Source organism: Pelodiscus sinensis, chromosome 2 (genome assembly GCF_052426305.1).
Source record: "Pelodiscus sinensis isolate ZL-2025 chromosome 2, ASM5242630v1, whole genome shotgun sequence".
In the NCBI taxonomy this organism is placed as follows: Eukaryota; Metazoa; Chordata; order Testudines; family Trionychidae; genus Pelodiscus; species Pelodiscus sinensis.
In genome coordinates, this window is record NC_143053.1 from 191,534,714 (window position 1) to 191,547,804 (window position 13,091).

At 39.7% G+C, this 13,091-nt stretch overlaps 1 protein-coding gene across 11 annotated transcripts in view; it reads left to right on the plus strand.

Annotated features, from left to right (window-relative positions):
- THRB (thyroid hormone receptor beta) overlaps nucleotides 1-13,091 on the plus strand; it is a 293,517-nt gene that overhangs the window by 113,946 nt on the left and 166,480 nt on the right. For 6 of the 11 annotated variants that reach the window (XM_075922041.2, XM_075922036.2, XM_075922038.2 and 3 more), the window contains exon 2: nucleotides 10,241-10,323. The gene's annotated coding sequence lies outside the window, so the exon portion shown is untranslated. Of the gene's footprint in view, nucleotides 1-10,240; nucleotides 10,324-11,205; nucleotides 11,337-13,091 lie in introns of all 11 variants that reach the window. The other 5 variants (XM_075922048.2, XM_075922039.2, XM_075922046.2 and 2 more) reach the window with 1 other exon arrangement.

The window sequence follows — 13,091 nt, forward strand, 5'->3', positions numbered from 1 at the left end:
TACAAATTCAACTTAAGAACAAACCTACAGTCCCTATCTTGTATGCAACCTGGGAACTGCCTGTAGTGAGAGTTAGCTTCCCACAGACCTCCAGCTACTACAGGTGAGAAGCCCTTACAGCACCTGTTTACATCAAGACAGAATGTGGACTAGACTGTGCATATATTGGAGCTGTACCGCAACAATGAATTAAGATAACTGTGATTTTATTCAGAATAGGCTATCCTGTCCGTATCAGTGTTTTAAGTGTCTGGGTGAAACCTTGTCCCCACTGAAATCAGTGGCAGCTTTGCTAATGACTTCGGTGGGCACTAAATTTAACCTACTATTTATAGTAAAATGGATGTGCTGATTACAGGCCTATAGGTAAGGTTTAGTTGACATTTACATTTTAAAGCAGAGATTCAACTACAGGTTGGACCTCCCAAAATCGGTAACATCCATGATCCGGATTCGGCAACATCTGTGGTCTGGCAGGACCACAGGTGTTCCTGGACCTGGGAGGCCCACTGGCAAGAAGGTGGGTGGCTCGGAACCCGGCTGGGCTGGGACCAGTGCTGGAGCCCTGCTAGCACAGTAGGGGCCATGGCAACCCTATTACCAGGTCTGGGCATGTGGCAGTTGCAACAGCAGTGGTAGGTGGGCTGAGGCTGGAGATGCAGCAGGTGTGGCAGCCTTGATATCGAGGCTGAGACTGAAGACATGGCAGCTCCAATAGTGGGACTGGGGCCGGGGCAGTCTGGGCTACAGGGGCTGCAGCACACAGCAGCCTGGTGGGGTGGTGGCTGGGGCCGGCAGTGGGGAGGGAAGATGGTCTGGGGAGCTGGTAGCAAGGGACCTCCTCTGGTCTGGCAAATTCCGTTTCGGACTGGTCAAGTCCTGAGGGTGCCATACCAGAGAAGTCCAACCTGTATTTTGTTGTTTCTAAAGAATACAGCATTGACTCCAAGTACAGAATAAAATTTACAAGTAAATCTGGTAATTACAAATTGAGTCTCATAAGCAATATAACAACCTGCATTGCACCACTTATTTGTCCTGATTTGTCTTAATAACAAAATAACAGTCACTCCAAACTTGCAGTATAGTTTAAAACATCATTGAAATCCTTGCTTCTGGCTCATTTGAAGATATTTGTTTAGGGCTAATGGTCGGGTGTTTTTTTTTTTTTTGTTCGCCATTGTTCTTCATAACTGAAAGTTTCTTCTTTTTCAGAAGAGGCTAATAAATCATATTCGTCTCCAAAGAATTCCACAAAGAACTGCCTTCTTTTAGTTTTCATGTACAATTTAATGAGAACGTGAAGTTATATTCTGGTCAGAATGATGCACTGAATTCCTGTTTGTATTAAAAAAACCATGTTGCGAAGAAGTCTGAAAGTCACAGAAACCTACATAGCGGAAAGGAACCAATTGTGCATCCTTTATTCATGTTCACCATCACGCGATTAAGGGCCCCATCAGTATTAGATTGACAAGTTTGGACTCTAGACAGTGCAGAGCATAGCATCTGATCCAAAGCCTCTTGAAGTTGCTTTTAGTGGACTTTGGATCAGGTGAATGGGCTGCAATAAATGGAGTTAAACCAGTCTAAAATTGGGGTAATATAGTGGTGAATTGGGCCTTATTTATTTCTGGGAAAGCAATGTGTTTTTAAATGGATTTTGTTGGCATGAATTAAATTATTGTAATGTTATGCTATAAATTATGTAAATATTTCAAGGATTATAATGATAACATTTTAAAAACATACTGCTTTCATCTTTGGTTAACTGAAAAGCATGTACATATCTGCATAATGCAATCTGATTATTTTATAATAAATTGTGTGTTCAGCTTGAATTGAGAGTGTGGTAATAATGAAAATCCATTCACCTTATTAGTGAATAATTATATATTCTGGTAAATTTCAGATGACAGCCTATTTAATTTAGCATTTTCCTGATTGTTTTTGTTTTCATGCACTACTACACTGTTCAGTTACATTATATTTTTTATTTAGATTTCCTGGCATTTTTACTGTTTATTTGCTTCTCACTGCTGATTTTAGTGCATTAGGAAGTGTCTCTGTAAAATCTGTAAGTTCATAGAAACTGGAATTATCTACTTGGTCAGCTTTTCCCTTCCTCTGTCTGTGCAGCATTATGCCATGAGCCTGATAGATACTGAGTATTGTACAGGGTGTTTTGCATTGGTAGGTTTGGAACCTTTACATTCTACATTACAATCTCAAATACTTTGTCCTAGCTAAAATAGTAGACAATAATGCTGGTATTGTGTGCCTGAATGTCCAAAAATAAAAAGTGAAAATATATATTTAATAAAATGTTACAGTAGCGGAAATTATTTTCATGTATCTGCACAATTTCTCTGTACGCTATTCGCATTGCAGTGTCCCTTTGCAGAACAGTTGAGTGTTACTAAATATGTATGTACTGGCATGTCAGTGACAATAGGCAGGTGTGCTTTGTATATGTGTGATTGAGTATAGCTGGAAGCCTCTGCCTCAGAATCTTTGAGATTCAGGGCATTCATGCTTACAGTAATCACATTATTCACAGTGGGGTCATCAATGTTTCAGTGGCCCCTTCTAAAAAAAAAGTCTGCAATGAATACATCCTTCCATTGTAACTTGTTTCTTCTGTGCAAAAAATAGGATTTCAATGATGAAGAAAGAGTGAAAATCAATGATTAAATTAGGATGGAATTTCCTCAGGGCTGTGATTACTTTAAAAAGTTCATAATTAACCTTAAGTTCCATCATTATGAAGGGAGACAAGGTGAGTGAGGTAATATCTTTTAGTGGAACAACTTCAGTTGGTGAAAGAGAGAAGCTGTCGAGCTGAAAAGCTCTATTTAAGCTCAAAAGCTTGCCTCTTTTCACCAATGGTACTTGGTTTGATAAAAAAAATTACCATACTCACCTGGACTTTTTAATATCCTGAAGTCAACATGGCTACAACAACACTGCAAGAAATCATTCTGAACTTTCAGATAACAGCGTCCCCATTCCTCACCTAATCAGCTGATTTGGTTAAATTCTGCAAAAAGAATCTGACCCTTAGGAAACATGAATTTGCTTTGATGGTATTTACAACTCGTTTTGTTTTGTTTTCTGCAAAGATTTATAGAAGTGATTTTTATATTTTATTTGTAGAAAGTACAAGTCTCCTAAATATGAATTCATATGAAGATTCACATCTGGAATGGTTGCAAGGCCATCTTGAAATCACTCTGATTTCTCCAGGGCTGGTGACAGACTTTGCTAGGCCCTGGGCAAGATGGGGGAGGGCGGGGTGTCAACTTCTTCAGGAAATCTCTTTTGTAATAACATTTTGTATTGTAGATAATACCCTGGTCCATAGGTTGAGTCAATGAAGTAACATTGGCAGGCAGAAAGATGGTAAAAATATTACAAGACACTAACTCTGTTTCTTAAGGGTGAGTTCTACAATTGTCTAGCAATAGAAGAGCTTTGGTATCTTCAGCTAAGCTTATTTTTCTGAAATGTTCTTTTAGTGCGAGTACAAAAACATGATGAAACCAATCATAAAATTTGTCTGTCCATGAATTATCTTGTGCTTTGAAAATAACAGGTAAAGATGAAACATGTCTGAAAACTCTAGGATGATGATATTTTTCTAGTTACCAAAAGTTTTGTTTTATGCAAACCAGCAGCATCAGCACACACAAGAATAGTTTGTCTGTCTTTTTTATGCTTCAAATTAGCAGCACTAAGTTCATGTGCACTCACTAGGGTAGAATTTGACAAGCATTGCCAAAATAGGCCAGTTTAATCAGTATTACAAATTTGTTCATAGGGTAGATCATGTACAGCAATTACCTTTCTAAAAAAATTCAGAATAGTTTAGAAGCTTCATAGTCAGCCAATTTTTGTTCACCAGATATATTTAGCTTTCGAATGCTGAGATGAAGTTTAAAACACAAAAGCTATCCATTGGGAAATCCACATTGCTCAGTTAGTTGCATTTGCTTATAAAAATCTTTTGCCTTTTCAATGGGCAATGAGCTCGAAATAAAGGAACCCTCTAATCATTTCCATGAAAAACATTCATATAAATCACTATCTAGTGGCTCTGATTTAGGCATATGCAAAGTACCACATTATTCACCAGCCTTGTTTAACTTACAACTAGCAAAAAATTGAACAATTATCATTTCCGAGCCTTGATGTTTTATAGCGTGAATGAGCCAACATTGTACTTTTGCATCAAAATGTTCGTATTCTCGCCCTTTTTAAGACATGTATAAATATCTGTTTTCTCATTAATATCAACACAACTCTCTAATGCTACTCTCCTTTGCTTTTTTGCTGGTATTTTAGATGCTGGAAAGGTAGGATGGTGTTGATATTTTATCATAAGCAAAGGACCAAACACCAAGTAATAAACCAACTGATCACAATGGCGGATACAAACAGAAACAGTAGCATTTGGTTCTTCTGAGCGAACTCGAGTATAGTGTGCTCTCAGAAATACTCAGGTCCTGAATAGCTTCAGCATTGATTCTGGTTACCTTCAGCATTAGTCCCAGTTACTAAATTGGAGATTTATTTTGGGAAGTATCAGAAATGCCAGTTTCTAGACCTTTTCAGTTGGTAAAATGCTTCATAACACAGCTTTTACTATATTTAGAAAATAATTTGTTAGTAGTTCACAACATATGCTACAGAGTGTTTAGCAGTTCAGAAGGTATCCACATTCTTGTTACTGTACAATGTGGCACAAACACATCAGCTCAGTGACCACAATGCAATAATCGTAAATTTAAACCAAGCCCCACAAAATGAATAGGTTAATTAACAGTGTTACATTTATAGGTATACATCAAGCGCCACACAATTCCTAACAGGCCCCAGAACAACAGGGCCTGGTAGAGCACAGAACAACCCAATGCATTACCTGGGATTCATTGTTAAAGTTCTCTTTCAAAGCCTGCCTGAGCCATGTAACACCACAATAAAGTCTTCTATTAGCTCTTGCATCCGGCTATTCAAACTAAGCAGACAACCCCTCCACCTCCAGTCTGTCAACAACTTCCCCCCTTTTCACATCACAAATCTTATGCAGGACATCACAGGCAATTATAATCATTGGGATAAGGTTTTTTTTTTTTTTTTTTTTCATGGAGATCCGATTTTGTGAGCAAACAACACAAGCATTCCTTCAGCCTCTCAAAATCACATTCAACTGTCATTCTGCACCTGCCAAGTTGGTGGGTGAATCTTCTGTTGGTGCTGTCAAGATGGCTGTTGTATGGCTTCATGAGCCAGGGGAGCAAGAGGTAAGCTGGGTCTGTAGGATCACTGTTGGCATTTCAAAGTGCAATTGGTAATTCATTGGTTGCAAAAAGGGAAGACCCTGCTCTCAACTTTTTGAAGAATCCTGTTTTCTTAAAGATGTGACTGTCACGCACCCTCATCCAACCAATGCTGGTGGTGTTGAAGCATCCCAATCCTTGATAACCATAGAAAAAGTAGCCCTTTCTGATGCTGTATTTTGTGACAAGGGAGTCAGGTGCCAAATTAGTGATATGTGTGCGCTCTATTACTGTAGTTTGAGAGCCCTGTTTCTATAAATCCATCCACTGTGCCCTGCACATTGTTGAGTTACAGTCCTGCACAGCAGAAGACAATTAATGGCCCTGCATACTTGCATGACAACAGCCCCTCACCGTGGAATTTCTAATTCCAAATGATTTCCCAATTCAGCAGCTTTCTGCTGTGCTGTCTATGCTTCTCCACTGCCAGTGCAGCTCTCATTTTGGTGTTCCTTTACTTGAGAGATGGGGCAAGCTCGACTCACAGATCTAGGAATGTGGACTTGCATGTTCTGCAAGTTCTGCGCTTACGGCTCATCACCGCATGCCTGAATTATGATGTGATCCAACTAGTCAGTGCTCATTTCTCAGTTTCAGAAGTGTTGCTCCATAAACAGGAACAAAAACTTTGAAATGGATCTTGCTACATCCCACAGCAATCTGACTTCCAAGAAATCTTCACGTTCTTTGTTGATTTGGTTGTTTTTATGGCTCTGCAAATACTGAAGATCATGTGCCCTGAGCTTGCAACTCTTATGACGATAGAGCACAGCTGTTCAGTCTCCAGGTTTTTGTCAGAACTGATAGAGAGCAAGGAGGCCGACACAGGGTGGGGTGTGTGTGTGTGTGTGTGTGTGTGTGTGTGTGTGTGAAGAAGGTGCAAAAATTGTGTAATATAGATAGTAGCATACTGGGAAGCTGACCGCTTGCACACAGTCACTCCTGCTCAACTCACTTCTGCCCAACCAGAGAATCATAGAACAGTAAGACTGGAAGGGATCTCGAGAGGACCAAATACTGTCTAGACCATCCCTGATAAACATTTATCTAACCTACTCTTAAATATCTCCAGAGATGGGGATTCCACAACCTCCCTGGGCAATTTATTCCAGTGTTTGACTACCCTGACAGTTAGGAACTTTTTCCTAATGTCCAACCTAAACCTCCCTTGCTGCAGTTTAAGCCCATTGCTTATTGTTGGATCCTCAGAGGCCAAGATGAACAAGTTTTCTCCCTCCTCCTTATGACACCCTTTTAGATACCTGAAAACGGCTATCATGTTCCCCCTCAATCTTCTCTTTTCTAAACTAAACAAACCTAATTCCTTCAGCCTTCCCTCATAGGTCATGTTCTCTAGACCTTTATTCATTCTTGTTGCTCTTCTCTGGACCCTCTCCAATTTTTCCACATCTTTCTTGAAATGTAGTGCCCAGAACTGGACACAATACTCCAACTGAGGCCTAACCAGCACAGAGTAGAGCAGAAGAATGATTTCTCGTGTCTTGCTCACAACACAGCTGTTAATGCATCCTAGAATCATGTTTGCTTTTTTTGCAACAGCATCACGCTACTGACTTATATTCAGCCTGTGGTCCACTATAAACCCTAGATCCCTTTCTGCCGTACTCCTTCCTAGACATTCGCTTCCCATTCTGTATGTGTGAAACTGATTGTTCCTTCCCAAGTGGAGCACTTTGCATTTGTCTTTATTAAACTTCATCCTGTTTACCTCAGACCATTTCTCCAATTTGTCCAGATCATTTTGAATTATGACCCTGTCCTCCAGAGCAGTCGCAGCCCCTCCCAGCTTGGTATCCTCTGCAAACTTAATAAGTGTACTTTCTATGCCGATATCTAAATTGTTGATTAAGATATTGAACAAAGCCAGTCCCAAAACAGACCCCGGCGGAACCCCACTTGTTATACCTTTCCAGCAGAATTGTGAACTGTTAATAATTACTCTGAATACGGTTATCCAGCCAGTTATGCACCCACCTTATAGTAGCCCCATCTAAGTTGTATTTGCCTAGCTTATTGATAAGAATATCATGCGAGACCGTATCAAACGCCTTACTAAAGTATAGGTATACCACATCCACCTATCCATTCTCCCTTATCCACAAGACTCGTTATCCTATCAAAGAAAGCTATCCGATTGGTTTGACATGATTTGTTCTTTACAAATCCATGTTGGCTGTTCCCTATCACCTTGCCACCTTCCAAGTGTTTACAGATGATCTCCGTAATTACTTGCTCCATTATCTTCCCTGGCACAGAAGTTAAACTAACTGGTTTGTAGTTTCCTGGGTTGTCCTTTTTACAAATGGACACTATATTTGCCCTTTTCCAGTCTTCTGGAATCTCTCTTGTCTCCCATGATTTTTCAAAGATGATAGCTAGAGACTCAGATACCTCCTCTATCAGCTCCTTGAGTATCCTAGGATGCATTTCATCAGGCCCTGGTGACTTGCAGGCATCTAACTTTTCTAGGTGATTTTTAACTTGTTCTTTTTTTAATTTTATCTTCTAAACCTACCTCCTTCCCACTAGCATTCACTATGTTAGGCATTCCTTCAGACTTCTCGGTGAAGACCGAAACAAAGAGGTCATTAAGCATCGCTGCCATTTCCAAGTTTCCTGTTACTGTTTCTCCCTCCTCACTGACCAGTGGGCCTACCCCATCCTTGGTCTTACTCTTGCTTGTAATGTATTTATAAAAAGTCTTCTTGTTTCCCTTTATTCCCATAGCTAGTTTGAGCTCATTTTGTGCCTCTGCCTTTCTAATCTTGCCCCTGCATTCCCGTGTTGTTTGCCTATATTCATCCTTTGTAATTTGTCTTACTTTCCATTTTTTATGAGACTCTTTTTTATTTTTAGATCATGCAAGATCTCATGGTTAAGCCAACGTGGTCTTTTGCCATATTTTCTATCTTTCCTACACAGCAGAATAGCTAGCTTTTGGGCCCTTAACAATGTCCCTTTGAAAAACTGCCAACTCTCTTCAGTTGTTTCTCCCCTCAGTGTTGATTCCCATGGGACCTTACCTATCAGCTCTCTGAGCTTACCAAAATCCACCTTCCCGAAATCCATTGTCTCTATTTTGCTGTTCTCCCTTCTACCCTTCCTTAGTATTGTGAATTCTATGATTTCATGATCACTTTCACCCATGCTGCCTTCCACTTTCAAATTCTCAACCAGTTCCTCCCTATTTGTTGGGATCAAATCTAGAACAGCTTCCCCCCGGTAGCTTTTTCAACCTTCTGAAATAAAAGTTGTCTCCAATGCAGTCCAAGAATTTATTGGACAACCATGCATTGTCAGAACTTCTCAAAAGGCAGTGCACGGGACAATTGTGGTTTGTACACTGGGGTAACTACCTATGACGCACTGCATTATACATCGACATGAGCATTCATGGTGAATGCGCACATAGCCAGCACAGGGAGCCATGTAAGCATATGCACAAGCAATATACTAACTGCAACAGCTTAATGCCAAAGTAGCCTGCATCAATCACAGTTTGTAGTGTAGACAGGATTATAATCAGCAACTGTACTTCACGTTGTGTAATGTCATGTTTTAAAATGTGGCCTTTCTAAGTTCTCTATGCTTAGTTGAATTTCTTTAACAGGTGATACGTCTCGGTAGGGTGAAAGGTCGGATTAGTGATCAAAATTTGAAGTTGTTCAAGCCTGGAATTCTGGAGATGTGTGCTATAGTCCTGCCACCCTTCTACTCTTTGGAAGACCCAAACTGAGAATAGAGAAAACGTACTTTTTTACACTGTGAATTTGCCAATTCACAAATTGCGTGGGTGTGCGTGTGTGCGTGGGTGTGCGTGGGTGTGCGTGTGTGTTGTGTGTTTGTAGAGCTAGCACTTCACTGTACTTTTCATGTAATAATGTTAGATGGAATACTGTGGATGGAAGTGAATGGAAAAGAAAGTGAAAAGCTTATACATTTCAGTAATTGTGGGGTTGGTGAAAAAGGACATCTGTGAATGGGACATATTGGGGGCATTGCTGTAACAGGGTAGAGTTAAGGTTGCGCAGGCAGCTGCATTTCTTGATTTTCAGAAGATTGAGTTTTGTTCAGTTCAGCATTCTACAAGGAAACAACATACTGCTGAGCAACCTTAATTCTGTATCAACATAACTTTTTGCCATTGAATAATGTATCTGCTTGTGTGTGACAAATTATTATTAAATATAGTTGCCATTAGGGCTAATAGAATATCACATAAAAATATAAGAATGGCCATACTGAATCAGGCCAGTGACTGATGTATTCCAGTAACCCATTATTTTGAGAATGGCTGGTGCCAGGTATTTTATAGGGAATGAAAAGAAGGAAATGAATTGTCCAGTCTCCGTTTCTGGCTGTTTAAGTTAGAAAATGTTCCATCTAAACTGTTTCTTGCTGAAAAATTGAAGGTTTGACCAAGTGACTTTTTTTTTTATTTGTGGTGAAAAACATCTGTTGTCTCTGGGGTAAAAACATAGTTCTATTCAGAAACCAAAAACTTGTGGCTCCAAACTGAAAAATTTCATCTGAAAACTATCTTACATGCTGTGCAACATCTTTTCTCCAAGATGGAAGTTCATGGTGCATTCTGGGAAATGTAGTCTGACCAGGACAGTTGCCCTATTGAGGAAATTGGGCGCATGATGCACACAACCTACCACTTTCATGAGGCACTGAGGCAGCAGTTCTAAACCAAAATTTCTGAGTATTCAACTTACTGCGGAAAAAGTAAAGTTGTCTATGGAGGAAAAAATGGTTTTTGACCAGCTTCATAATTTTAATTTCTGGTGAGGTGCTGAATAATGATAGACTTATTCAGTCTGACAGATAGACCTACCCAGCCTTTCTGAACAACATGCCTTTTTGTTCTCTTTAAGGCCTTTCCAAATGAAGACCTCTGTCTCCTGGATGATGATATGATTTTGTTCCAAAGAAGAAAAAGTGAGACACAGCATTTCCTGTAAGTTGGAGCTGAATTGCACTTTTTAACTGTGTTTTTGTCTAAGGGTACTTACAACTAACAACATAACCCAATCAGGGCACTAAGTTATTGTTTGTCCCCTGATTTGGTTTGTAGCATGATTCAATGTTGTACTGTTAGCAGGGCCATTTTGCTTCATATCTGCGTTAATGTCTCGGTCATGTAGCCTACTTACTACATAGGTCTTATCTACACTATATGTTTTAACTCACTATTTTAAAGTTGTAGCTAAAAGGGGATTGTGCCCCTCAGATCCACAGTAGAGCTCTTCCGTGTTTGGTTCTTTTTTCATCCCAAACACAGCCATCTCTGTGGCAGCATCCCTGTGCCCTGTGATTCCATGGAGGCTGTGGTGCTGGTCAGGGGTCCATGTGGAGGGAGACAGTAGGGACGAGACAGGCCACGGTAGAACTAGAGTCCCTTATGGGTGGAACTGTGCTGCAAGGTAAGAGCAGGCCTTGAGAGCTACACCTGCTATGGAGTCTCAGCATCTCTTAGCAGACAACACTGGCATCCTGTTTGTATTTTGGATAAAATGAGGATGCATCTTTGATGGGAACCTCGCAGATTCCTTCCACCTGAAGCACCTCTTGTGGGAAGGGAAGATACAGTACCAGTTCCAAGAACAGCCATATTATAGAGGGATCCTCTGACCCATTTGTTGCAGTCAAGGGTTAGAGTAACTGAGTTTGTTTTGAAGCATGTCAATAATTTCTTCAGGGAAACATGACTCAGAAATTTCAGAAAAGACTATTTGAAACTGAAATTGTTCTTATGTTTATTTTCTAATGCCAAATTCTAATTTTGGACATAGGCAGATTCCCTACTGCTTTGTTCTGAAACCTTATTTTTTGGTGGCAGTACACTTCGCTCAAAAGAGTATCCTGTGCAATAGTGACATGGTCGTTAGCCTTTCCTGACACGTGTTATCTTGGGGAAACACTGTTCAGTATAATCCACAGAAGAACAATCCTTTAAGTTCCAGCTCAAGTGTAAGTCATTTGAGGTCACTTTATTTCAATATAGAATAATATTATTTGTAAGTTCGTTTTAGAACATAATAAAAGAGCCCATTCTTTGTTTGACAGCTGAAATAAAGAATGTTACTCTTTTATGTCGTGGAAGCTGTGCTGGGTTTCTTTGTTACATATCCAGTAAAGTAACATTGCTTTATTCTACTTGTCATTACATCGATCTTTTTAAATCAATCCAATAATTCTCATAGAAATTAATTTGTCGAATGATATCACTACTGGACTACATAAGTACAGTGTTTTATATATGGATTATAAGTGTGTATGAGTGAGTTTGTGAAGACGGATATAATACAGAGTCTTGTAACAAGTAACTGAATAATGTGATTAATTTCAATATACCCGCTTAGTTAGAAATATGGTGCAGTTATTCATATTGGTCACTGAGGGAAATAATGTAAATTGATTTTACCATCAGAGATCACCAATAGATTATCACTACTTTTAAACTCATTTCAGACATTCTAATGCCATCAAAAGATTATTGACTGACAAACATTATATTATTTTTCCCTGAGGCACTCAGGTTGGATATCTGAGGTGGAGAACAATTTTAAATTTTATTAAATTAAAACCATCTTCAGATCAGAGTTGATTCATTTGGAGATAAAATTAAATAGCAATGGTACTTAATATTATTGTTTGCTTTACATTAGTTGGTATTCACTTATTAAATTGTGACATTTGTCTGTCTGTCAGGATTGTATGTATCTTATTTATTAATCACAAAAGACTGTCTTTGAACTAGGGATGTTAAACTTAGTTTAATCAACTAATTGACTACTCAGTGGAATTTCCATCAACTAGTCGATAAGCGGGGGAGCCACAGTGGGGTTGGAGCTAACCCCTCTGTGGCTCTGCCTTTTAAATTATTAAGAGGCGTCCAGCTCTTAAAATATTTAAAAGGCTCCCGCACAACACAGGAGACCCTGCACAAGTTGGAAATCAGCTGCCCCAGCTCATGCTGGATCTCCCTGCTGTGCGTCTGCTTTAAAAATGTATTGAGAGCCTATAGGCTTTTAATACATTTAGAAAGCAGAAATACAGGTGTCCTGGGACTGGGCGTGAGTTGGGAATCAGCTGATTCCTGGCTCGTGCCCTGTCCCTGCTACTCCCCCTGTCTCTCCTGACCCCCATGGAGAGGGTATTGGGGGGAACCAGCTCTTAAGCTAGATTCCTCCAGCACAGGCTCCTGCTCCCCCACCCTTTCTGCCTCTGACGGGGCCGGGAAGAGGAGAAGACACTAGTTGAGGGACTAATCAACTATCCGAGAAGCTTATATTCCTGCTTTGAAAAGAAAACAAAGAAGGGAATGGTCATATATTTATTGAATAGCAATCATGCTGGATAACCCTGCTATCAGTGAATTCTGTGGTACAGCAAATTTATCCTGAAATCCTGATGTCTTGAGGTAAACAAAACAAAATGCCACAACCTTTAAGGTAATGAGGAAACAGCAGCCTAGATTTATTTTAATATTCATGATGATAGAATCATAGGAGTAGAAGGGACCTTGAGAGTTCATCTAGTCCTGTTCCCTTATCTTATGTCGGGACTATGTATTGTCTAGTTTAATTTCTTTATATTGTGACTGAGCAATCATTCAGAATTGCCATGAATGAGTACCGTAATTTCTTGCTAGTTAGGTTTGGTTTTGAAGCATCAGTGTACCATTGCAGTTCATTTAGGCTATGTCTACACTACAAAGAAAAG